We start from the raw sequence: 27,017 nt of genomic DNA on the forward strand, positions 1-27,017 counted from the left end.
GGTGGCCTGTTGCCACCAATCAACCCTGCATGCTGTTGGAATGTCCACTGTTGTTCTTAATATGCATGTGTTATGCTTGCTGTTCAACTGTTGGAATTATTGTGTGCTGGGTTAATGGGAATACTACTGCATGCTGTTATAACTAATTTGGAATGCTGTTGTCTGTTACTAACCCATATTGTCATTAAATCCTGCTAAACATAGAACGTATGGGAAGGCTGGTCCCTGGCACCAGCATGTCCAGTGCCCAGCCCGGGACCTCCTCCTCTGGTGGACCTGTGCCACCTTCGGGTGGAAGCGCTGCAGGGGATGCGGCTCATCCCCCCCGTGCAAGCGTGGCCAGAGGAGAGCCACCTATCACCCTTCGAACGTTCCGGGCTGTGGTGCATAGGGAGATCAAGCGTTCAGTTGCTGATCCTCTATGTCAGCTCGAGGCAAGAGTGGTTGCGACTCATGGGTTAGCCTGTCCCTCCTACGCATAGCCCCCCTCTGGGCTGTGAAGGTGCAGTGGTGACTGCCCATGGGTGGGGATGTCAGTTCCACTGTTGCCATCTGTGGGCTCATGGGCTTGCAATTTCCAAACACCCTTCCTCGTCAATGGTGTTCACTCAGCCCATGTGTCATATTCTGCCCCTGTATGCATCTTGTTTGTCTTGTCTGTTTACCTCCCCAACCTACCTCCCCAAATACACCTACTTCCACTACCCCACATGCCCCTCTCACCTGAAAAAAAAATGGGCAATCTGCTCCCACAAAAAAATTATGCCCCATACATAGTTGCCCATTTTGCACACATGTCCACTGGACACATAAACTGAAATTTAATTGGCAGTACAACATACTTTGTTGTCCTCACCCCTCTCTCAGGGGTGGAAGGTTTCAAAATTCCATCCAAATTATTAGTATATGCACAGCTGTTGCTGTTAAAGAAATGGGCAACTATAGACCTTCCCTACACCCGTCCTGCACATCCCGAGCTGTTTACCCTACTGTCTTTCCCTCTTTGTGCCCCTTTTTCACCACTTTCCTATCTCCCCATTTTCTTTTCTTTCAAAGAAATTAGCGCGGGGGTTAATGGGAGTAAGAAAACAAGCCAAAGTTCTTGTACTCGATGTGGATTTATTAAAATATTTCTTGTGTTTACACTGCCGTGGAGTCGGATGATTACTTTTCCACCATCGGATTTCCTGTTGGATCTGCTTGCTGGTTAGTGGGAGTAAGCACTTTTAAGCAGTAGTTAGCGGGCTTGCGTGAGTGTGCGCTTAGCTAAGTATTGCTAAGCATCAGGCAAACCCACGCAAACCCGCTTACAACTGCTTAAAAGTGCCTTAGTCACCCTGCATATGAGGGACCTTGTTCTGCTCAGCAGCAAAAAAAAACACCACTGCCAGTCTCGAACCCCGGACCTTGGACACACTAGACTGCATGAAGTACCACTAGGCCACAGTAGATATACAGCAAAATGTTGCTGAAATATATATATCATGCATCAGAATGTGTGAATATAAAGGAAAGGTAGGAATGCCATAACACAAAACCTGTTCTGTGGAACTATACCAGCAGTTGTTGTGGAATTGCATTACATGACTGTGATAACAGAACCAGACATTCTAGCAGTAAATACTGTTACAGCAGCACTTCACAACCCCCACACAGTATCATAGCAGGACAATCCCCACACAAATGTACAAATTACTAGTGTGTTCAAGGTACAGCAAGGATGTAGGTTGGCATACTCAGTAATGGAATTGTCCAGTTTCATGAGCATCTGTGATAATGTCAACAAAATAAAAAGCACAAACACTGCAGAAGTGAGTACATTAATATCCACAGTATAGGTGTACCCAAACAGTTCATGTGTCAAACGGAAACATCTTAATAACTACATATGTATGGCAGCTAATTGTAGATGTTGTAAAGAAACTCCATACTCCCATGTATCTTGTGTTAGCATTTCTAGGGGTGAGTACAGTTCTACACTGTCAACTGTGTACTGGAAGAGGCAACATTCAGATCTGAGTACAACATACAAATAACTGGCTTCAACCTTAGCAAAATCTAGAAGAAGTATACCAACCTTCTGACTTACATTACGGTGTCCACAGCAAACAAGCATAGGCCCCACTTTGGAAAGCTGAAAGGCCTATGCCTACCTGACCTAGCAATTTATAGCATTGGTTTGCTATGACAGTGAGTACTGCAATTACCACACAGCAGGCTGCATGCAATTACCAAATGGTACAGAGGCCATCACATGCACATGTGCAGATACCTCTAAAAGCAGGCTGTACTTGTTGTCCACACATGCGATCATTTCATTGCAGCCATGGAGAGAGAGAGAGAGAGAGAGAGAGAGAGTGAGAAAGCAAGCAAGAAAGCAAGAAAGAGAGACACAGAGACACAGACAGACAGATACTGGTAACAACAGCAACAGCAAAAAAAGAAAAAAGAAAAAAAAAAAAAAAATATATATATATATATATATATATATATATATATATACATATATATATATATATATATATATATATATATATATATATATATATACACATATATATATATATATATATATATATATATATATATATATATAATTGTATTACTACACACACGGAACGTAATAAATCAAACCCTTACAAAGTAAAGGTATGTAACTGATATGTATTTACTGGCATGTAGTAGATGTTTTTGAAGAGTACTCTACATACTTTGAATCATCCATATGTTGCAGCAGTACGTATCTATGCACAGATGCCCTGCATAACTACTGCCATGGAGAAATCAGTGTGTAGGTGTGTGCAGTGGGATATGACTGTGATATATGTAGTTCAGCATTAAATGTCAAACATCTGATCCATGTTATCTCTGTTCTGTACAGTAGTGTGTACAATGGCTGTTTGGGGGAGTAGCGCATACAGTTATATAAACAAGGATGTGACAGAGTAACAAATGCATGATAGTCATATTAATGTGTAGCTTAGCATTGGCAACAGCTGTACCAGGCTAGTATGCTAAGCTAGCATTTGCACCTATAAATACACCCTCTAATATTACTGTGTGCTCACATGTGACACCTGATCATGTTGGAGCAAAGTGCAGCAGGTCAGCTGTGAGGTCCATGGACATACAACAGTGTGGACCTTGTGTGTGTATGGCACACACATATGGAGAGATCTGTGTGTATCAGATATATTAGCATCTGTACATGTGCATAGAGCAAGGGACATACTGCAACTGTTTGTGAAGGGTGGACATATATATGTTGTTGAATGTTGTTATGTGCATACTTCTATGTAAGTTGTAGTGTGTGGCAAACAAGACAGCATACAGTGCTGGTATATGACATGTGGTGGTTAAACGCTGTGGGTATGAATTGTCAGATTTGCAGTGTAGCAGCCAGTGAGACCTGCTAAAGCTACATGTGCTAAGAACACCTTCAATGCATTCCGCACAACACTGTGCAATATTAGTACATAACAGTATACCTCACAACTTTCGCATAATTGATATTCCCACCATGAAAGGTGGACCGTATATGTGCCTATATGGATACCTATATGTACACCTATGTATGTTCATATATATATATATATATATATATATATATATATATATAGAGAGAGAGAGAGAGAGAGAGAGAGTCATATTTACTGCGACAGATGGCTGGTGACAAAGCCATGGACTCAAGCTCAATGTTGAAACTGCACTGGCATCCCTTCTGGCAAAAACTCTGTACCCATGAACTACCACATAGATGGTGGTCTACCTAACACTGAAAGTGTGATAAGAGATCATGGGACACAGGTGGACTGTAGTCTCCCCTTCGATAATCACAGTGACACACTAGTCTTGTAATCTGTCTACCTGCCACACCTCATTACAAAAGGAGTGTCATCCAGGGAAATATAGGTCAGTGTTCCCATCTACTCATCAAACATAAAGCCCATTATAGAGTATAATGCCCTATGTGGTATGTACCTCACAAGACATCCACAGCAACTGGAAACAACAAAGACATACCTCACAAAGAGTAATACCAGCCTCAAACAGATGCCCTATGCAGACCATTTCACAAACCCACAATTACACTGTGTCGCATACTGCCTACCCAGAGGTGACCTCTGCCTAACATACTAAGCTATGTAAAAACCAGAGCTGTTGGACATGCTGCACATAAACATATCACAATCTCTATGTGCTACACGCTCTAGGGACCCAAACTTTCTGAACACAATAAATAGCACATGCTGTAAGGATAGATTCTCATCTCAGAGACATCCCATACTCTGGAACAAACCAACTATCCATAGCAAACAAAGCTCCTAATTAGCAGTCGTCATAAATAATCATGAAGATTGTATGGGAGATAGTGAATACACCCAGGCATTCACCTCTGTGTCTCTGCTTGACAGGGCCACGTGAAATGCAATGACCTGTGTGTCAAAGGCCAGAGTAGTGTATGGCTAGGCTTCTATAGGTCCTAGGGCCAATAGCCTCTTACCTACCTATGAAGTGATACACACCCACATGTACTTGTTGCAATAATTGCTATGTGAGTTTGACTGAGTGTGATGGTGAATGTGTTGGTGAATGTGTCAGACTTTGCTTTATGTGTGATAGCTTAGTGGGAAACTGTTTCTGTCATGGTATTATGTGTCCTAGCTGTGATCCCAGCAAAAGATGTGTATACAATTGCTAGGCTGAAAAAGCAGTATGGCATATGTTCTGACATAGTCCCTTGTTGTCGACTGGGGTGCACATTGTAGGCCAAAGCAGTACATGCATGCTTATTGAGTGTTACTGCTGGTGAATCCAACCCCTGTATGAACTGTAGTACTACCTGAGGCTGTATGCCTAAACAGCACAGTATGGTGTACATCCACATTGATTGGAACCACTGTTCTGTGTGTTCCCTGTAGTCCTCACAGATTACATACCTCAGGCATACGGTCTCGTAACTACTGACACACAGTACTGTAAGGTACACATGTAAAGGTCACCTGTGTTGCCATACCTATGCGTCTGGTATGTATGTCTGATGTGTGTGTGCATGCCTGTACCATGGCCTTGGTCATATGTGTGTTACAGGATATAGGTACGTATCTAGCAACATGTATAGTGTAGTACAGCAATATACCACCTATATTCACGAATGTGCACATATGTTAGGCAGGGATCTGCCATCAACGACTAGTGTGGTATACCGGTGATACTGTCACTGAACTTTACAATCATTGCAATGGATTACACTTTTCTTGATGCATTAGCATGATATATACCTCCTGTGTCTAGGCTGTGCATTGTGTCGCACACAGTGTGCCATGTACTGTTGTATAGTATTACATACTGTTGTAAGTTTTTTGCTGTGCAAAACGTGGTTTGATATATAGAGTGTGCCAGGCACTGTCAGGCAGTTGTGGGTTGAGTACTGATGTGGTATTGAAAGTATGTATCTTCTGACAGCCAATAGGTTGCTATATATGGCAGTTAATTGATATCTGTACATTGCAAATATACGTGTGCCTCATGACTTGCTCACACATATTGTTTCATTGTCTTCCAGGGCTATGTTCCACAAATGTAATCCTGCCTATAGCATGGCGGAGGAAGAGGTCATAACATCCAGCCTGGTGCAGCAGTATGCCCTGCTGTTCTCTAGAACCAGCCAGGACCAGCATGAGTGGACTGCGCTGTGGCAAGAGCTTGTCCGTCGGGTAAGTGACATAGGCATGCATAACTGGACATATGAGCAGGTACGCCATCACTGCAGTGATTTAATTAGACATGTCCGGCAGCGTGCATCTGATATCCGCAGACATCAGCTTGCCATAGGTGGGGGGTAGCCATCCATCCCCCCTCACCAGAGTGGAGGAGCTGCTCCTTAGCCAGGTGGCTCCTGGCCAACAACAACCCCAACAACTGACGTGTGTCATCATGGAGGCCGGAGTCACCCAGCAAGCTGACATCGAGCATGCAGGTAACATGGCATAGCTGTAGACTACTGTTACCTCAATTGTTAGAGCATGCTTATGTGAGATGTGTACTGTGTAGTTAGATGATGTGGTGCCTAGTGTTGTGCAATGGTAATAATTAGGAATGCAATCTGTAGGCCTGTGACTGTCAACCGTTGTACTACTGTATGATTGCAAACACACAGTAGCAATGCTACAGTTGTTGCCACTGACAAAGTGTCTCATATCCTTGTAGGTCCCTCTGCTGTGACAGCAAGGCAGCCGACCCATGCTGGTGAGTATGTTCTACCTTTAATACTGCTAATTAAATGTGCATGTCATAGGTGAGGTGTAGGCCATGTACACGTAACACACATATGCATAATGCATGCTGTGCATGTTTGCTGTGAGACTATGCACATCCCAATAATGTGGGTAGCTGCCTAAAACACATAGAATACACAGAGCATTCCACAGAATTGTGGCAACACTGATGTGGACATTGGATAGGCAGAGTCGATACACATGCACACAACATACACAACACTGTCATATGCAGTACATGTTAACATGCTACACATGGCGTATTCAGACGCCCGCTGTAAGGTCACACTACAGTATCCCACACTTCATCCACACAGCACACATAATATACCTGAGGAGTAGATGCCTCACATGTGGCTGTGCGACACTCTTCGACACATTACACATTCATGGTAGGCAATGCCCCCTATTGTGCACCTTACAAACCCATGTAACAACTGGCTGTGAAATGGTGAATGTAGCCATGGTACTGAAGTTCCAGTACAGCATGGTATGTGCCAGTCTGGCACACATTAGTAGCCTTGAGTGACCACATGATGCTGCATGATGATGGCTCATGGTAGTACACCCCATCCAGTTACAGTGACCACAGTACTACACATAGCATTACCTGCTATGCACCTCAGTGTTGTGTGTGTGCAAAGATAGGCACCTATACACAATATGCATAGCAATCATCATTTGTACAAAGTGACACATATATGTCTTGTAATGCTATTGCGTGTATAGGTCACATGACATACACTGTGTCTGTGTGATGTTTAATTTTGCAGTTGTATTGTAGCATGCCATGTCATGTCTGGCACTGGCATGTCCACAGTATGTCATACACTCACCATAACCACTGTACAATGGCCATGTTGAGCAATGGTATTCCATCAGGTAAACATGCACCACTCATCCTGTGTGTATACATAGCATGCATGTGTTAATCCTGTGTACACAATTATCTGCTGAAGACACAGATGCTCTAATCAGAAATGGATATCTATGTAACACACAGATACACATCCATCCATGGTATGTATACCTGTGAGAGATGGTGCACAGAACATTGCTGAGCTTATAATACTTGCACAGCACTGTCATGTCCATGTACACAGTGCGTTCCAGGGTGAGGCCAATCACTGAACAACAACACACATGCATCAAAAACATGTATAGTGTTATTGGCAAGGACTGTCAACACCCGCACTGCATGCTGTTGGGAAACACACATCCTGCATGCTGACACGCATGATATAACTGTTTGCCTTGTGATACTGTACCCCACCATCACCCGCTATTGAGTATGTTCTGGATTGCTGGTGGTGGTGGTGTGTGTGTGTGTGTGTGTGTGTGTGTGTGTGTGTGTGTGTGTGTGTGTGCCTGTGTGTGTGTGTTTTAGTGATGAGTGCATTTGTGTGCATGTGTTCATGTGTGCATGTGTGCATGTGTGCATGTATGCATGTGTTCATGTGTGCATGTGTGTATGTGTTCATGTGTGCATGTGTTCATGTGTTCATGTGTGCTGTGTGCATGTGTGCATGTGTGCCGACATCATGGACAGGTCATAAAGTGTGTTTCCTGTCTTCCTCTCACAGGTGCTGACCTTGGGCTGGTTCACTGCCGCAGGGAAACTGATGTCACCGAGCAAAACAGTGATACTGATGATAGGTGTGTTGAGGCACAGGCATGTTTGCCAGGGTCTGTCAGTGGGCCACCAATCGACAGTACACAGCTGGCCACCCCATCCATGCATACAGTCATACTGCCAATACATCCATCACCAATGCCCATAGCTGAGGGACAGCGTACAGATGGCATTGGCCAGGACAGTGTGGTATCCATGGCACATGCATCCCAACACAGCAGTCGTACCCAGATGTCTGGAAGGGTACCACATAGGCAGATGTCCAGGGGTTCTCATAGGAGCACTGCTGCTCATCATGCCACTGGCAGATGTGCCACAGGTCTGACAATGTCACGCATGTTTCAGGCTGTTATGCAGGCACAGGCACGTATGGAACGGTACACCAGACAGGGACTAATGGCAGAGAGGGCACATACTGCTGATATTGACAGTATCCATGACCTAGCAGGTGCCATCCGTCATTACACCGAGGTCACTGATAGACGTTGGGGAGAGACATTAGATATCCTCCGCAATGTCATGTCCATGTGTCAGGACAGTGTGGGATGGTTGAGTCGTTGATGTGGACGTATGCCAGCAACATCAGTAGCTGGCAGTCACCACAGATATCCCTCAAGCCACAGCCGCTGCCGTAGTGCCAGTACCAGCCCCAGCAATGTTGGGGGTGGGCTGTCCATAGAATGTCCTAGAAGACCATGTGCACGTGGCTCTGGACAGTCCCAGCAGGGACCTGGGTCCAGTGTACATCCATCCACCTCTGGGGATAGTAGCCAGTCTGGCTTAGTACCTGATAGTGTCAGTAGCACCCCTGCCAGACACAGGTACCGTATCCATGGCCAGAGACGGTGGTCTGTGAAGCCTCACAGGTACAGCCTGTGGCTGTCCCACAAATACCCGTATATGGCAGCCACATGGTGGAACTGTGTGCATGCAGACACACACACATACTCCAGACACCTAGGGCTAACACATACCCACACACATTACATCAACTTTGGCCCATTCTGGTATTCTTGCCCCACACACACACAAACACACACACACACACACACACATATATGTTGATTGGATGGCTCACTGTAGGCCTCTGACAAACCAACAACACACCCTGTGCATATGATGAAACTTGTGCCGCCTCCTGTCATCTGTAACATCGATGCAGGAACTGGCTACCATGGTGCTGATGCACAGGATGTCTTTATAGCAGTATAGCAATGTTAGCATGTTGTCAGCAGTACAGTGCAATGATATGCTTGAAGATGTAACTGAGCAGGCATGATGCATTAATGCTATAATTGTCATTGTAGTGTTGTTTACACCAGTGTTGGTTCCAATTGTGTATTGTCCGGCCACGTGCTACTTGGCTGATGTGTGCAGTATTGGCAGCATGTGTTAGAAAGTGGACAGTATGTGTGGGATGTGTGTAGCACAGATTTGCAGGTGTACAGTTGTGAACATGGTGGAGGTGCACTGTCTGCATGTATGTGCATAGTGGACACATGGCCAGAGTGACATGCTCTGTATTACACAGTAACACTCCATAGTTTCTATTGGTGGCCAGTATGCATTGTACTACACACATTTCGTAACCTGACTACACATGTGTGTATGACATGGTTTGACACTGTGCTGTGGATGATACTGTTACTATATGTCATTTTTTGCATTCTGGTAGTATACATCACTTCCACAGCCTGACCATAACCAATCGTTAGATGATGTCTTGACAACCGACGCACAGATGTAGGACACACAGCAACATTTGGATCCTTCAGGTACTATACTATGCCAGTAACCACTGGTATTCACCTGCACCCATTACTGAGACCACTCCTATTTGGCATATAGCTCTCTTAGGTACAAGCAATCACAGTAGAGATATGTCTGTTCATGTCTGGTAATGCATACTGTGGCCTATAATGCATTCTCCAGATGACACACACATCCTGCACAAGGGTATCATAATGACAGATGCCTGTTGTCAAACCCATGCTGGAAAGCTATAAGCCAAACTAAGCATAGTCATCCACCTTTACAGAACACATTATCCCCACAGTACCACATAGGTAGTAGCCACCAACATGATGAACAGGTACCGATATGTACATGCAACCAAGTGTTACATCATCTGTCCTTTGTTAATCACATTTCCAAAGGTATTTTGAGATCCCTCGGTGGATCACATAAGCAATAAGGGGTCTGCATGCATAGTCACAAAGGTTGTTCAACACCTGTTATAAATAGTCATCACTGACATACTTTGCTGCATTTGAACAGGTTTGACATATGCCTCGGCCATAGACCCTCACACACACATTCCAATAGGAAGCGTAATGACTTTGTGTGACACAGATGACCTAGGCCAGGGATCACTGCAGTGGCTGGGCTTGTCACAAGCATACAGATGTGACCTAAGGTCTGGTAAGCAGCACCACAGTATGGCAAGGATGACAGTTGTGTTCTTGGAGAAAGCACGGTTCACACACATGCAATCATTGAGGTAACATGTACGTATATGTATTTGCCACACAGCTAGCTCACATGTGCAATGCATACTGATATGTCATACAGTAGTAAAAACAAAACCCACAACACATTGACCAACAGTGTCACACACATACAGCACACACACTCACCAAGTGCAGGATTCAAACCCCTATCTAACTACTTCATGATACTGGAGAAGTACCCATTAACATGACACACTGTACATATTACGGGGAGTTTTCTTTTCCACAGGTATATTTGTAGGATGGTGACATCATCAGACTTGACAAAGGTTAGATTACCACTTTTGAGGTGCTTCACTACTCTCCTAAAAGGTTGTTCCTTCGCAAGGAGACCACACACACACAGTTGTCCAGTGCAGGATTCAAACCCCTACTTAACTACTTCATGATACTAGAGGAATATGCATTAACACAATGCACTATACATATTACTGGGAGTCCTCTTTTCCACATGTATATTTCTAGGATGGTGACATCATCAGACTTGACAAAGGTTAGATTACTAATTTTGAGGTGTTTCACTACTCTCCTAAAAGGTTGCTCCTTCCCAAGGAGACCACACACAAACGCACAGTTGTCCAGTGCAGGATTCAAACTCCTACTTAACTACTTAATGATACTACAGGAGTATGCATTAACACTATGTGCTATACACATTATTGGGAGCTATCTTTTCCACAGGTATATTTGTAGGATGGTGACATAATCAAACTATACAAAGTGGGTTACATTAGTTGACATTACATGCCTACATTAAAGGAATGTCTTAACACTTTGGCCATGTGATCATCAAAGGTGAGTTTACTATCTACCTGTGTCCCCAGGGCCATAATGACTTTCTCCGTACATGCTGATTTACCACCTATGTGGTAATTTGTGTGTACTTTGTATTACCCAAAGGGGATGACTATCCATTCTTTGCCATTCAGCTTGAGGGCATTGTTTTGACACCAGGTATCTGTCTCTGTAAGACACTTCTGGAGGATGTCTGTGTCAGCTGTACAGTCAATTATGGTCCACAGTTTCCAGTCATCTGCAAACCTGTTCTGCCTTACACCTCCATGCTTGCCTGCACCTCTGAGCAGTATCTACTGAACAGGTGGGGTCCCAGGACCAAGACCTGTGTGATGCCATTTGTGACTGGTTTAGAGTTGGACATGGCACTTGCAACTATGAACATGTGTGTTTGATCTGTGAGCCACTTGGCCACCCATCCTGTGACATAGCTGTTCATGTTCAAGCTGGTACACTTGTCCATGATGACAGAGTGGGGAATGGTGTGGCAAGCGCTTAGTGAGGTCCAGGTGGGCTAAGTGGACTACTTTCACCTCCATCTATGTTCATGGTAACTGTTTTGAATAAGTCAACTAGGTTTGGGAGCCAGGCTCTGACTTTAACAAGGCGAAGTTGTGTAGAGTCCAGTGTCTGGAGATCTCCAATGTCTCAGTGTATGTGTTCCATGACAATTTGCTCAATAGCTCTGTAGACCAGGCTGAGTACACATATTCGGCAATGGTTTCCAGGTTCTGTTTTGGCACAGCCTTTATGGAGCTGGATGACTGTTACTGTATGCCATTCTTTGGGTACATAGCCTGTAGGACGCTTGAGTCTGGACAGTGAATGTAGGTGAGGGTGTAGTTCCTTATGGGGCTAGTGTAAGACGCAGCCTGGGACAACATACAGTCACATTGATGCTATGTTTTTAGCTTTGGTGAGGGCTGTCTTTACCTGTATGTCCATGATGTCTGGGTCTCTGCATCCTTCTGTGATGGACACAGGCCCTTTTGGGGGTGATGGGGGGGGTTACATTAAACTTGTCCCCCTGGGTGTGGGCAATGAAAGTTGGTTTGGTGTATGTCATTCCTTTTTTCAGTAGCTGACAACATATTTGGAAGTTGACACCTACATGTCTGGTATAACTACCGAAGGCTTTGTGGTTGTTATTCTTACATTCCTTGGCTATTTGTCTTTAGACACCATCCTTGGATTATTTTAAGAGCGATCATTGTTTCTTCCTGATAATGATCAGTGATGCCTTCCCTTTAGTGAAGTTGGATCTATCATGTGTTCATTTCCTTCTTCTCTTGTCTAGCTTATTTAGGGACAACAAACACCTGCTTGTTGTCCTATTTTTGGAGGAGTGCATCGTAGTTGTATTTGTGATGTCTCATTCCCTGCATCCCTGTAGATGCTCATAGGATGCACTTGTAAATGATTCTGCAGATTGCATACCATTATCCTATAGCAAGGGGTCTTTGGAACGTTCCACTTTGTTGTTGGGAAGTGTGCAGTTTGCTTTTGCAAATGTCTTCACAGTGGTTTCATTGACTGGATGTGGGGGCGGGATGTGGATGTCCAGTGTGATTACTTAATGATCTGATATTACCAGCAAGGGGTTTATCTCTGTTGTTGAACACTGGTACCCCATGTTGGTGATGATCATGTTCAGTATGTTGTCACCTCTAGTGGGCATGCTGACCAGCTGTTCCAGGGTGTTAGAGTTTCTTAACTCCAGGACACATTGGGCAAAGGACGTTGTATACAAGTAATTCACCCACTCAATGTTTGGGTAGTTGTAATCTCCTCATATAATGGTGTTTGATAGGACCTTTATACTTGCCATTGTTCTCCAGAATACTAAGTGAGGGTCCTGAGACAAGGTACCTGATCTGTAGCAGGCTACAATCTAATGGGCAGCTTTTCCCAATGTTAGTTACACTTGCATGGTCTCCAAGGCCTCATGCTGTGCCAGTAACCTAGAGGTGTGGATATCCATAAGGTAAATGGCTACACCCCTTCTTTTTGTATTTCACTCGTGGCCTTGGGTCCAAAGGTCAGGGTGATTTTGAGTGTTTAACGTGGATCATATCCAACAGCTCTATGTTTGACATAGCTTTGTATGTTACGCAGTGAACACCTCTGAGTAGGCGATATGCAAGGGAATACGGATGGAGCATTTTGCAATGGTCTGTGTATGGCATGTATTTCAGGCCACTAATGCTCTTTGTGAGGTAGTGCTGCTGGCTTTCCAGTTGTTGTAGTTGTCTTGTGAGGTACATAGCAACAGTGGCGTTGTACTCTTTCAGAGTTCTAGTGAGTGAAGAGTAGAGGGGAACAATGTCCTCTTCTATTCTGCATGAGACACATTTTGTGATGAGGTGTGCCACATAAAAGGGTTTCCTGACTACTGTGGGAATGTGCTCATCACAGTTGTATCCACTGTCCACCTGTTATCCAGGGTCTCTTGTCACGCTTACAGTGTGAAGTATACTACCACCTATGTTGTAGTTCTTGGCTACAGTGTTTTTAACAAAGGTGATGATAATGCACCTTTTGGCATTGAGCTACAGCCCATGGCTTGGACAACAACCATCTGCCCTTTTGTAGGATGTCCACATCTTTAGTGTTTGCAATGATGGCTCCTAGTTTGCAGTCCTCTGGAAACTTCAGTAGCCACAGGCCTTCCACGTTAATGTTTACTTCAGGGATGTAGATACTACACAGCCTGGGAAGTTATCTAGTCCCTTGGCTGCTGTGATACTGGCTTTGGAGAGTGTTTTTTTACCTGTGCAGCTGTGATGACAGCAACTTTGCAGTCTTCCATTATAGACATGTGCTCTTTCATGGGTGAGAGGGGGTACAGTTAACACTGATCTTATCTGCCAGGGTGTTGGCAATATCAGTTGTCTCTGTACATTTAGTGCCATTGAGCTGTAACTCAGAACAGATCTGAGTGTAACCATGACATGGACCCGTCTGTTGGGCAGAGATCTCCTGAGTAGACAGTATGCAACAGAGTATAGATTGGGTTACATTTCAGTCTTGTTGCATGGGGCAACTATTTGAGGCCAGTGATCCTCTTGTTAAGGTACTTCATTGGTGTTTCTAGCTGCTGAACGTGCCTAGTCAGATTCATTGCAAGTGTGTTGTGGTACTCTCTGACAGGTCTGATGACTGCTGAGTTGTAGCAACCTCCTTTGACCTACATGCACAGACCTTGGCAGTTTGTGTGAACACATAGCAGGATTTTGATACCACTTTGTGAATGTGTTTCTGGAAGTAGAGATGACTATCCACATTTGTTCATAGATCCATTATTATCACATCCGTATTTAGCCTAAGTGTGTGAGCATGCCCAGTATGACCTTTCAGTATCTTCCTGCCTGACATTTGCTTCATTTCTTTAAGTGTGTGAGCATGCCCAGTATGACCTTTCATTGTGATGATGAATGAAATCCACTACATTTGTTGGAGTGTGTGAGCACACACAGTATACACATTTATATTATATGTGTATGGTAAATCAAGTTGTATTTTTACAGCAGGGCTCACCTTTGTGTCATAGGTCAACAGGGATCATGCTGTGCCTGCATGGCTTCCAGGAGACACTTTGCATAGACTTAGCAACATTTCTACATACAAGGCGGACAGCTATTCTTTGTACATTTCTACCCGTGAGCACACTGGAGTGTTACTGTGGGTGTACATAGGATGTGGGTTTCACCTGACACTTATACACATTTGCTGTGCCTGCACTGCTATGTACAGGACACCATTATAGTCTGTACTGTTGCCTATCGTACTGGCTTGAGGCATACTACTATACTACAGATCTTAGCATCCAATGTCACATATATTAGCTTGCGACTTCATAGCCTACACAACCCACATCACAACATCTGGCCTGATGTTCTCTGTCTGCATAGGCGTGTGGGGAAGTTTACCCATTTGCCTCTTTAGGGGCATGATACAGCATTGCCTTGTGTTTGCATTAGTGCACAAATGTCCTGCTGTGTCTGTGCCACTGCAATGCTATCATGGCTTAGTGGTTCAGTACTGTGACTGCACTGCACAGTATCCTGGGTTCAAGGCCTGTCACTTCTTTTTATTTTCATGTTGGTCAGACCAGACTGCTTAAGGAACAGTAAAGCAGATATGAGCATGTTTAACTGACTTTGCTCAACTTGGCCTGACTTTACCCAACATTGCACGAGAAATTTTGTTTACATATGCTAGATATTGGTGAAAGCTGCTTAGCACTGCTTTATATTGCTTAAAACATAGCAATCATGCCTCAGGTGGTGCTGCAGGGCTGCCTATGTTGGATGTACATACTACACTGCCTATACATGTTTGGAAACAGGTAGTGTCATGTTAGGCATCCCTTTTATTTTATATGCGAGTCAGAGAGAGGTATCATTTCCATGGTTCCTACTGAGCCAGTGTATGTGCTATGCGTTGCCTCTTTGCCAAGGACAAGGCATACTGGGCATGCCTACTTCTGCCTACTGGGGCAGGCTCAGGTTGTTCCTCCACCAAGTCATGCTCTGCCTGTGCAGGCCTTGGCAATGTTGGGGGGCTGTTTGGTCCTGCCCCATGCTGTTCCTGCTGCAGCTGTTTTCACAGGATCATATTGTGTAGCATGGCACATACCATGACAATTTGGGTACATGTAGTTGGTGAGCACTGCAAGGCTCCACCAGATGTGTCCAGGCACTGGAACTGTGACTTGAGCATTACAAACACACACTCAATTACATTTTGTGTTTGTGTGTGTGCCTCATTATGGAGTTCCTGTTCAGGTGTGTGTGCATTTCTGATGAGTGTCATCAGCCATGGTTCCAGTACGTATCCAGCATCCCCCACTAGGTGATCGTCAGGGATGTCCCCAATGGCAAATGTCTGGTACAGCTGTGACAGATACCAGATATGGGAATCGTGGTAGCTTCCAGGGCAGCCAGCACACACATTCAGTATTATGCCCTGGGCATCACACACGACCTGGCAGTTGATGGAGTGGAAGCCCTTGCAGTTGATGTAGGCCCAACCCCGCTCACCAGCTGGTGCTTTGATGTGTATGTGCATGCAGTCAATTGCACCCACTACCTCAGGGTATTCTGCTATTTTCTGGAAGAGATGCATATTGCTGGCCAATACCTCATGGGAACTGAGGAAATATACATGATCACCAACATTTGCTGACATAGCATTCAGGAACTGGTGCAGTACCCTTGATGCTGATGCCTGTGAAATCCCCATAATATCACCAGTTGATCTCTGGAAGGTACCTGTTGCTAGTATTCTTAGACCAATACATACCTTGGTTTCCACTGGGATGGGTTCCCCTCTGTTGGTTCTGTTTGTGAGGTGTGGCCTGCACAGCTCAACAATTTGCTGCAGGAGGTCTCTGTCCACTCTATAGCGCTCCACTATCTCCAGCTCATGTAGCCCCTGGTAGGTTACCCTGGGTCTGTACACTCTTCTCCGTCTCCTCACTGTGGGTTGCTCAGCAGCATTCGCAATGGCACTACCCTCAGCATCTTGCACATGTTGCCTTATGACAGCAGTGGCAGCCCCTAACATTTTTATGTCTCAGTTTAAGCTTTTTAAGTTTTCACTTCTCTGTTGACTGCAGTGTTGCAGTGTTTCTGAGAAAAACATGGGGGAATGTTGTTTGCAGGGTTTTAAGTGCTGGGCTGGGCTAGGGTACTGTGCTGCCTGTGTAATTGGCTGATTCTGATTGATTTCACCTGGCAACTCTGCTAGTTCTCCCTGGTTAACCTCCTACTAGTTCTTTTCCTTCCTTTTCCCTTTCTGTTTCCACAGGGGGCAGCGCCGCGCAAAAAGCGCAAACACGCACACACGAGCGCACACGCATTTACACAGGCTTACGCAAGCTTACACAGGCTTAGGTGGGTGCACATTCGTGTATACAAGCTTAGACGGCCTAACACAGGCTTACATGGGTGCACACCAGTGCACACAGGCTTAGACGGGTTTACACGCGTGCCCACAGTGTAAGCAGCTTTGCAAGAAACTTTAGTGATAGCCACGGCGTACACCTTCGGGTTCTGGATTTCAGTTTAGACAACTGTAGACACACCTCTCCTAGTCCTGAGTAACTCACATCAAACACAAGCCACTCTGCTCCAATAAGCTTACAGTCTTTTTGATACATACCCCCTCATGATGTCACCCATCTTCTACTCTGTTCCTCCTCTTATCCTACTCTTATACTCTAGGGACATGGTTCACATAGCAGGAAATATTGGGATTCAATATCCTTATCCTCATTTGCATAGGATTGCCTACTAATGCTTGGTTACATCTCTCACACTCAGCTTCCCCCCTTAGCAACCACTACTCAGTAGCCATGTTGTCTCCAGCCTGCCATTCACTTGCATGGCAGATGAATATTTTGAATTAAATCATATTTGTGGCTTTTAAATTCTTGATTTTTTGATTTTTTAGTGTGCCGCACATTTGCACGGTGCTGCACTACGCTTAAACATCGAAGATTGAGGAAAAAACATATTTTTATTATTTTGCAACACATAAAAATGCCAATGGCCATATATTTGGCCATTGGCATGCTTCATCAACTGGATGCATCCTTTATTTGGAGCTGTCATAGCTCCGGTTTGCTATTTGCAGAATGGTACTCATTTGCCAACCGAGTACATTTCTGCAAATAACACTACTCTTATTCAGACAGGTTAGTGTTTCCTGGATCGCAAATTTACCTCATTTGCATAGCTTTTAGCATCAAATTAGGTAATTTGCATAAACTAACCCTGTCTGTGCAAGAGTCTTTTTAGGAGATCTCTTGCACGGCCCTGCTGGCTGTTCCTGGATCGCTCGGCAGACATGTTGGCTGCACGGAGTCTTACTCTACTCTTAGACTCCGTGCAAGCCTTCGTGAATCTGGCCCTATATTGCTACAGCTACTAATAATTAATAGTTTTATATTTCATTTCATAGTTTTGTGGGTTAGCTGGCTCAAATGCACCATTACTGACATGAAATGGACTGAGTATGGAAGTAACACAGTGAATACATTACATACAAAAGTGAAAATAATATGTACAAGCTAAGTTTATATCTATACAACTGCATTCCTGATATCAAATATGAGAAAAACACTGACTAAAATGGTGATGCCTGTGTACTGTATACATAGCAAATAAAATGAAAATAGGTATGAAGTGTCAGAATGTCATTCGTAGCAATGAACTATTAAACATCTAAATCAAGGTGAAAAAGACACTACAATACTACGGCCTCTGTGTAGTGAAAGTGTTTCCATGTTAGAGAAAATTCTTCAGGCCACATTTGGAATTTTATCGATTCTCAATCGGTGTTTGAAATTTATCGATTCTCTTGATAATACACCTACTACTTTGATGCTATTCTAAACAGTCAGCAAACTACCAGGCCAAGATTCTCTTTCTTGGTAATTGTAAAATGTATTTAATTGAGAAACATATCATTTAAGTAGTTGTTATTTCAATAATATCTGAAAATGTTGCTATTCAGAAAGTCTTTCATGAACACACATCATGCCCCTCAAAACATTTCTTTGCAGATGTAAACAACTCCACAAAGGGTACAGCTCACAAATGAAATTAGGACACTGCATTTATTATCCTTGTACATTATTATTTTAATTTTGAAATTGAGTTTGAGTAGGACTATCAGATATACAGTTTTACAGTTAGAACATGTCATGAGTAGAAAGAAGGAGCATAAATACATAAAATAAACTATTCAACTATTCTGTTTCACATTGTTATCGATCTATCATTTAATATAAAAAGTCAAAACTTCAAATTTTAAATATGAATGAAAATGTAGCTGATATACAAAGAAGTTAAACTCTTTCAGGCTAAATCTGATTTAAAATGATAATGCTTTTCACATTTAAAGCAAAATGCAAAAATGGATTATACAAAGGGCTACGTTGTTAGAAAAAAGCTTCAAAGAATTATAAAACAACTACATTTTCTTTTTAATTATTAAAGCTCTAGCCATTTAATGCATGTTGTTATGTGCAGTCTTCAGAACTAAATAATACCCTCCCTCTCTCTGTCACTGAGTATCTATGTAAGTGTGTGTGTGTGTGTGTGTGTGTGTGTGTGGTATATATATATATATATATATATATATATATATATATATATATATATATATATATATATATCACACACACACATGTATGAATAAATATAAATCAAAAGTTAAAAGGTTACACAGGCAAATCATTAATTACAAACCACAAGAAAATCCTAACCAAAGTCTTCACTGTGTAATATCTTAAATCTCCTATCTCTTTAAGGACATATTAGTGTTTCAGCTGCATGACTTTTGAATGCCCATGGCTTTTTACTTGTTTTAATGTATTAAAGATGAATTCAGACCAATAAAGACAAACTCCAGTAATTATAGAACGAGCCAAGTTTTGCACTCTTTATGTGATTGTCAGGGCAGCATGTGTGGATTGTTTGGCCATATTTTGGAAAGACTGAGCTTAAAAACAAACCTGATGTCCAATAGTATAGTTTGTGTGCAGACATTTTTGTCTGGAGACACATCATGTTAGTCAGTATGGGGGGTGGTGGGTTAGCTTAGCTGATGAAAACAGGAGCTAGGGGAGGCAAGGATAAGCTGAGTAGAGAAGGGTTAAGTTGCAGGGGAAGGACTATTGACAAGGAAGTAAGGTAGACAGAGGAGGGTATTTACACTTTTTATGTCTAGGCAGGAGAGGATTACAGTCTTTTTTGAGCAGGTTTGTTGAACCCTCCCTGCCAATCCTGGTGAGACAATGTTTTATTGTTATGAGTGGGTGGAGTAGGAGAAGTTCAGCTTGTGCGCCTCTTCTGTTCCCCCATTTTACCTAATATGGCGGATTTGGATATGTCAGTCATGAGGTGAGTGGTGGCATGCTGCCTCATAAGTTAGGTGTGATGAAAGTGAGTGGAGAAATGTAACGATGCTTGTATTCAAGGAAATAAGGGTAAGTGGTTCTAACACTGCCTACAAATGTTAATGGCTATTTTATGATGTTTCTTGATGTAATCCATGTTTAATTATTTACTGTTAAAAACAAACACCGCTGAGCAAAACAATGGAGGATTGCAGTCTCATTTAAATCACAAGTAGCTCCTAAATCCAATAGCCAAAGATGTAAATAATCCAAGTGCAGGCGAGATATGTAAAAAGCAGGTTTATTAATAAAAAGAGGTGAGCGCTTTCGCATGAGCTTCTTCAGACCTATGTTTTGCTCAGCGGTGTTTGTTTTTAACTATTTATCTTTGAGCTTGTTGTTCCGTTGAGCATTCACTCCACTGGTCCTCTTTATTCATTTAATTATTTACTGTTTCAGTTATGTGTTACGTATGCAATGTCCATGTTAATAAACTGGTCACAATGACATATTTGCTGTGTTTTATGTCTTGAGCTGGGTTTGGACAGATATTAGGGAGCCTGCAAATTATTGTAAACAATATCATTTCAAGCAAATAATTTATTAAAAACTACAACAAAAGATGCAGCCATGATACTGTCTTCACCTTCTAATACCTTAAACCTCTTATGATGAAGGCCCACACTAAATAGTTTATCTGAGGGGCCCTTTTACCTAACAGTTTGGATGTTATTTGGAATATTTTTGCAGAGATACTATTAGGGTTAGCATGTATTTGTGAGGTGGTGCAGGGGTAAAGCCCCTTCTGTCCATCTTTACTAATGTGTGCAAAACCTGACTCTGCTGCTGTTGCTCCTAAGCCCAACCATACTGGAGTTAGTTGTAGCGGTTCCTGACCAGTCTGAAAATGAAACTTTCTTTTAATCCTTTTTTCCTGTGTTTTTGAACCAGCCCATTTGACATATATACTTTGTGTGTGTGTGTGTGTGTGTGTGTGTGTGTGTGTGTGTGTGTGTGTGTGTGTGTGTGTGTGTGTGTAGTTGTGTGTATGGGGGTGTGTGCGTATGGGGGTGGGTGTGTGTGTGCATGTATGACTGGCTTGTGTGTGTGTGTGTGTGTGTGTGTGTGTGTGTGTGTGTGTGTGTGTGTATATATATATATATATATATATATATATATATATATATATATATATATATATATACATATATTATTCCCCTGTGTTTTGTTGAACATTGTTTTGTTTGATAAACATCAGAGGTGGTTGAGATTATAGAATGTCTATTTAGTCAAATGTACAATATCTAAAAATGCCTTTTCTTCATATCAGGTGAGTGGGGATTGGGAGGGGGGGGTTAGAGTGCAAATGCATGTGTTTGGGTGTTAGGAGTAGGGTTAGGTAAGGTTATAGGTGTGTCTAATTGTGTGTGTGTATTTTAGAGTTATTTTGGAGGTAGTGTGACTGTTAGATAAAGGGTTAGATTTCATGTTTGCAATGTGCATTACTGCATGTTTATTTGAATGTGTCTTGTGTAGTGACAGTGTCAAAGAAAGTGTTTATTTACGGTACTGTGTGAGTTTAAGGATGGAGTGGGGGGCAGGGTTAGGACTAGCATTAACACCCTTCCTGTAACACTGCTCCTGTTCTGTTAAATTAAAGGCTACTGTTTTGGGGGTATAAAGATCAGGAAAGGAACTTATTTTCCTTTTATGATCTTTTCCAGATTCAATGTTTAGGTAATTTGGTTTTATGTATGTTCAGTGTTATTTTTATCTATGTTTTTTGTTCTACATTAATTAAGTTTGATCATACATAATTGAATCATATATGCACACACACACACACACACACACACACACACACACACACACACAAAATATCACAGATAGATAGCTAGTCTTTCCCCCCTATAAAACACCTGATCCTAGATGATAATTTGTGCATAATGTATAAGAGCCATCACTAATTTATTTGCACCTTGTGTTTCAGCATGTTCTAAGGACTCATTTAAACATGATCATTTACAGTAATAGTCCTTAATATAGTCATCCATTGTCAGTATAAAGCAACCTAAAACTATACAGGTTCTATTTTGAACACCATGTTATTCTCTAAAAAATCTTTGTAAAATGACTTGGTTTTAAATTATACATAATTTTTACACACAGGCAATTTAACACATAAATAAATATTTTCCATTTAGCAAACAAATGCAAATAACTTTAAAAGAAAACTAAAATAGAGCACAGTGAGTCAATTTTTTGTAAAGAACTGATGCTTCATTTATATAAATACTGTAGTTTTCTTTAGAGAAAGAAAAGGACACTTAAAACATAACATATTCACATAACTAATCAACCTAATGTGAATATTTTGAATAAAATGCATTTGGCTCCAAAGCACATTTCATATTAAAACTCTCCTCACTGGCATTATAACACATGACAATTTAAGTGAAATATTAGCACCAATCTTCTGGTTATGCTTTCTTAGTCTAGGTGTATCTTGCTCACTTAGGGATTAGTGTTTCCTACAAAGAGTTACACAAATAAATAAATACATATATATGTCATATATCTGTCATATGTTTAGAGCTTATTCATGACTGAGTTTCACAACAAAAATGTTTAATTCTGAGATTTGACAGAACTCTTGAATTAAAACTTGTAATCATTTGACAAAACATATTCTTGATGTATTACTATATAAATATAACATAAACACAGAAACTAAGCTAAGGAAATGTTGTATCTTTACCAGTATACATGTACTTGTTTCACTAGCACTAGGTATATTATTTTATTATCGGAAATTGTTTAACTGGCAGTTCATTTTCTTTCAATTTTTCATATGTCAGAACTTCAATTTTAAAGTAGGGTTAGTCACATGAAGAACTTTAAATACTATACCCTTTAGTCTTATCTCTAACAAGTTAATTACATTATAAAAAATTAAGAGTCACGTCTTTCTGATATTTGAAACTATTAGGAATGCATTATGACCAATTCAGTATAATTGGTGCTTTGATAAATAAGAGCATGCTAACTACATGGTCATTGTTCCAAGATTTTACACACACACACACACACACACACACACACACACACACACACACACACACACACGCACACACACACACACACACACACACACACACACACACACACACACACACACACACACACACACACACACACACACATATATATATATATATATATATATATATATATATATGTCTGTTAAATGTGGATAGGTCTGGGAAAATCCCTAGACAGTGTTTCTGTATGATAATGTTCTGTGCTTTCTGTGGTACATCTCAATCCTATTTGAATTTTTTTGTTTGTCACCATAAGAATAAATGGACTTAATGAAAAATAGCATGCATGAATAGCAATTCTGATATCTGAAATTACAGGGCTTACTGTGGCAATAAATGCATATACCCATAATATGCTGTCCATTCCAAAACTTATGAGATATAGCACAACCAGAGAAACAATTGCTTTGGCTGCCTTTGCTTCGACATTACTTCTGTGTCTATCAAGGGAACTGTGAATAGTTAATTTGACATGCTGTTCATGTCCATGCAAAACAATAACGATATAAATACTTGCTGCAACCATTAGACCAACAAAACTTAAGTCAGATGTTACAGAAAATATTCCATATACCATATAAAACAAGTAAGAAGGATAGACGACAATGCAAAACTGATAATTCACTATGAATTCCGATCCGGTGACATTGACTTCAGTTTGTGAATATAGAAGATATATATTGCAGCTTACTAAATTGAAAATCCATATTGCAAGCATGATCACAAGAAAATGTTGATTCATGATCTGTTTGCAAATCAACCACTTGCCAGATAGAGGGGCAAGAGTAATACACTGATAGCAACTGAGAAGTGAAGTAAGGCATATAGACATTGACTTGCTGGAGAAATAAATGTAAAGAATACACTTACAGCCATAGTCATTAAATAGATGTTCATCTCCTAAGGCTCTAAAGGTTAAAGGGATGCCACGTACACAGATAACTAGCAGATTGACACATGTAAGTTTAATTATAATAACATCAATTGGAATTAATTTTCTTTGTACAACAATAGTATGGATGAAAGATGCAAGGACAATGAGATTTCCTGGAACTCCGATGGTTTCTAGAAGAATGTAAGCAACAGCTTGAGGGATGTGGAAATGGTTCATTTTTTTTTTTAATTTTGATAATTTCAGCTTGCTGAATTGTCTAGTCTTCTGTATTTCTGAAATATATAATAGATATGATCGAATTAGTATACAATTATGGTTTTAAAATATTTTTTAAATGTACTACTTCTCAAAATAATGTCATTCTGCAAAAGTAAGAGAAAGGCACTACACATTATCCAATACTAAATATAGTAATCAAAACATCAAAAAAGTCGTAACACATGCATGTGCACATACGTGCATGCGTGCATATGTACACACACGCGTGCGCGTGCACACGCACACGTACATACACGCACACACAAAATACAAAATAAGTTAATTGGGGTTTTGCTTTCAATCATTACTGACTGAAGTTTTTATCATCAATCTCCTTACATTAAATGTGCAAATTCTGAGCTTCTGCAATAGTCCCTATGATGTGCCAACTATATGTTATCCGGTATCAGAAAGATGGGCATTGAAAATTATTATCACCATAAGGTGCCACGCAGGAAAACAACTCCAAAGTGCCTGGACTTCAGCAGGAGTCATTCAGTGTTTTGCTTTGCAAATTGAAAAAGTGATGCTAAGTATACATTACCAGAACAACTAAAATAAAGTATAAATGGAGAGTCACCAGCACACATCCACAGAATGTACATTATCAACAAACATCTGTAATGTATATCCATAGCCTACGACTACAGGGGCATGAGGTATAAATATCAATGTATGTGATTAATGAATATTCTACTGACACAGAGGTGAACCATACAACAGCAATCATCACTGAGATATCCAAACAGACTGACGAAATGAAGTGTAACCTTTACTCTGTCCATCCAAACAACTGATGAAATGAAGTGTTACCTTTACTCCATCCATCCAAACAACTTATGAAATTAAGTATCACCTTTAACCCATCCATCTAAACAGGCTGATGAAATGAAGTGTTACCTTTACTCCATCCATCCAAACAACTGATTAAATAAAGTGTCACCTTTACTCCATCCATGCCCTACAGCATCCACTATCAAAAAATGAACCACAAGTATCAGGTAGCAAACACTTCCAACATGTATCCTTTATTTTACAAACTATTACTCATCATTACAGAAACATATATTTTGATGGCATGCATGACTGGTGATACACCTAGTCAGCTCATTTTCCCTGTAAAATACACTATATCACTTCTATTTAATCATAACATTTTATTACTCTTAAGGTCTACCTTTTGCCTTATCAGTGCATTTTTGAAGTCTGTCATAATTTGTGATGCTTCATTGTTTTTTTAGGAAGTATGTTTCAATGATCCAACAGACTTTCATCAAAAAAAGAAATAGCACTTTGTAACACTTGTAGAGCTTTTACAATTAAACATTTCTTCTTCCTGTTTCAACATATTATAGACTCCTATAAGGTAGTAAAATCCTTCTACTATATATCCCCAACTGTCTCCTTTCTTAAGACTGCATATTTTTAGCTTCTATTTGCTTGTTTAATATGGTTTGTAGTGAAGAGTAAATTCACATTTTGTTGTTCTCCTCTGAACGGATTCTACCATCTTTACATCGTTAATGAAATTAGTTTCTAGAATGGTACATTATGCTTCACAGTATATTTGGACAGTTGTCCAGAATGATGGCTAAGACCTTCCATGTATTGATCACCCCCTTACCAATCAACCATCATTCAAGTGGTTATCACTTGTTGCATTATCACCCTACTTCATTACCTTTAGAATACATGATTTTAGTATCTATGTATTTTTAGCTGTAGGCATTGCTTCTGCTTTTCCTCCAATTTTATACACCAATACTGAGCTATTTCTTTGATGATACACTATTTTGAATTTTAGTTGAACTTAAGCTCCCTTGTTTTAGGTAATTTCTCCAGTCTTGACATGTACATTTTATCCTTTTAGACTGTCTTATGTTTCAAGCCTGCTACACATTCTACACATAACATTCTATCCAAACTTTCTGCAGTGTTCCATGTCACCATATTAGAAAAAAAATTGCAGTAATAAAAAGCCTGCATTATTCCACTGCTAACTATAATTGCAGCTGTGTGTCCTGTTTAGTATCATTCCTTGTGTTGTTTTTGTCTGTTGTATGCTTTACTAATATTGATATACTTAGTCAAATTTCCCCATCTTTGAATAATACCATGTCAAATTGTTTTTTTTTTAAGTGCAGCTATTAGCATATTGGGTTGTAAAATTAGTAAAAAATACCTTTAAACAATGTAATGGATCTCACATTTGTTCAAGATGTGTAAAACTATATCACACGTACTTATCGTTGAAGGTCAATCCATTGAAATATATATTACAGCCCTGACAACCAATAAAAACTTTTAGGATGTCCATATTTCATAAGAGCATACTACAGAACAGTGATCATTAGACCGATGTCCATTCAAATTTGTTCGATATCTGAGTGTAATGTTACAAAGTATGTTTAAAAATGATGGAAGTACTCACTCAAATATGTTCAAGAAACCAAGTTCATTTATTCCTCATAACAATGCGGTAGAAACCCTTGTTAGGGTTTGTGAAGCTGAAGTGGCCAAAGTTAAGAAACAATAACAGATAATCTGATATCTGATTGTTTAGGGTCACAACTTGCAATGCCTTTGAGTAGAAGGATGATTTTAAAGTTATTCTGTTAGTTAGTCATACAAGTATGGAA

Source organism: Protopterus annectens, chromosome 7.part0, assembly GCF_019279795.1.
Source record: "Protopterus annectens isolate FY-2018-M chromosome 7.part0, PAN1.0, whole genome shotgun sequence".
In the NCBI taxonomy this organism is placed as follows: domain Eukaryota; kingdom Metazoa; phylum Chordata; order Ceratodontiformes; family Protopteridae; genus Protopterus; species Protopterus annectens.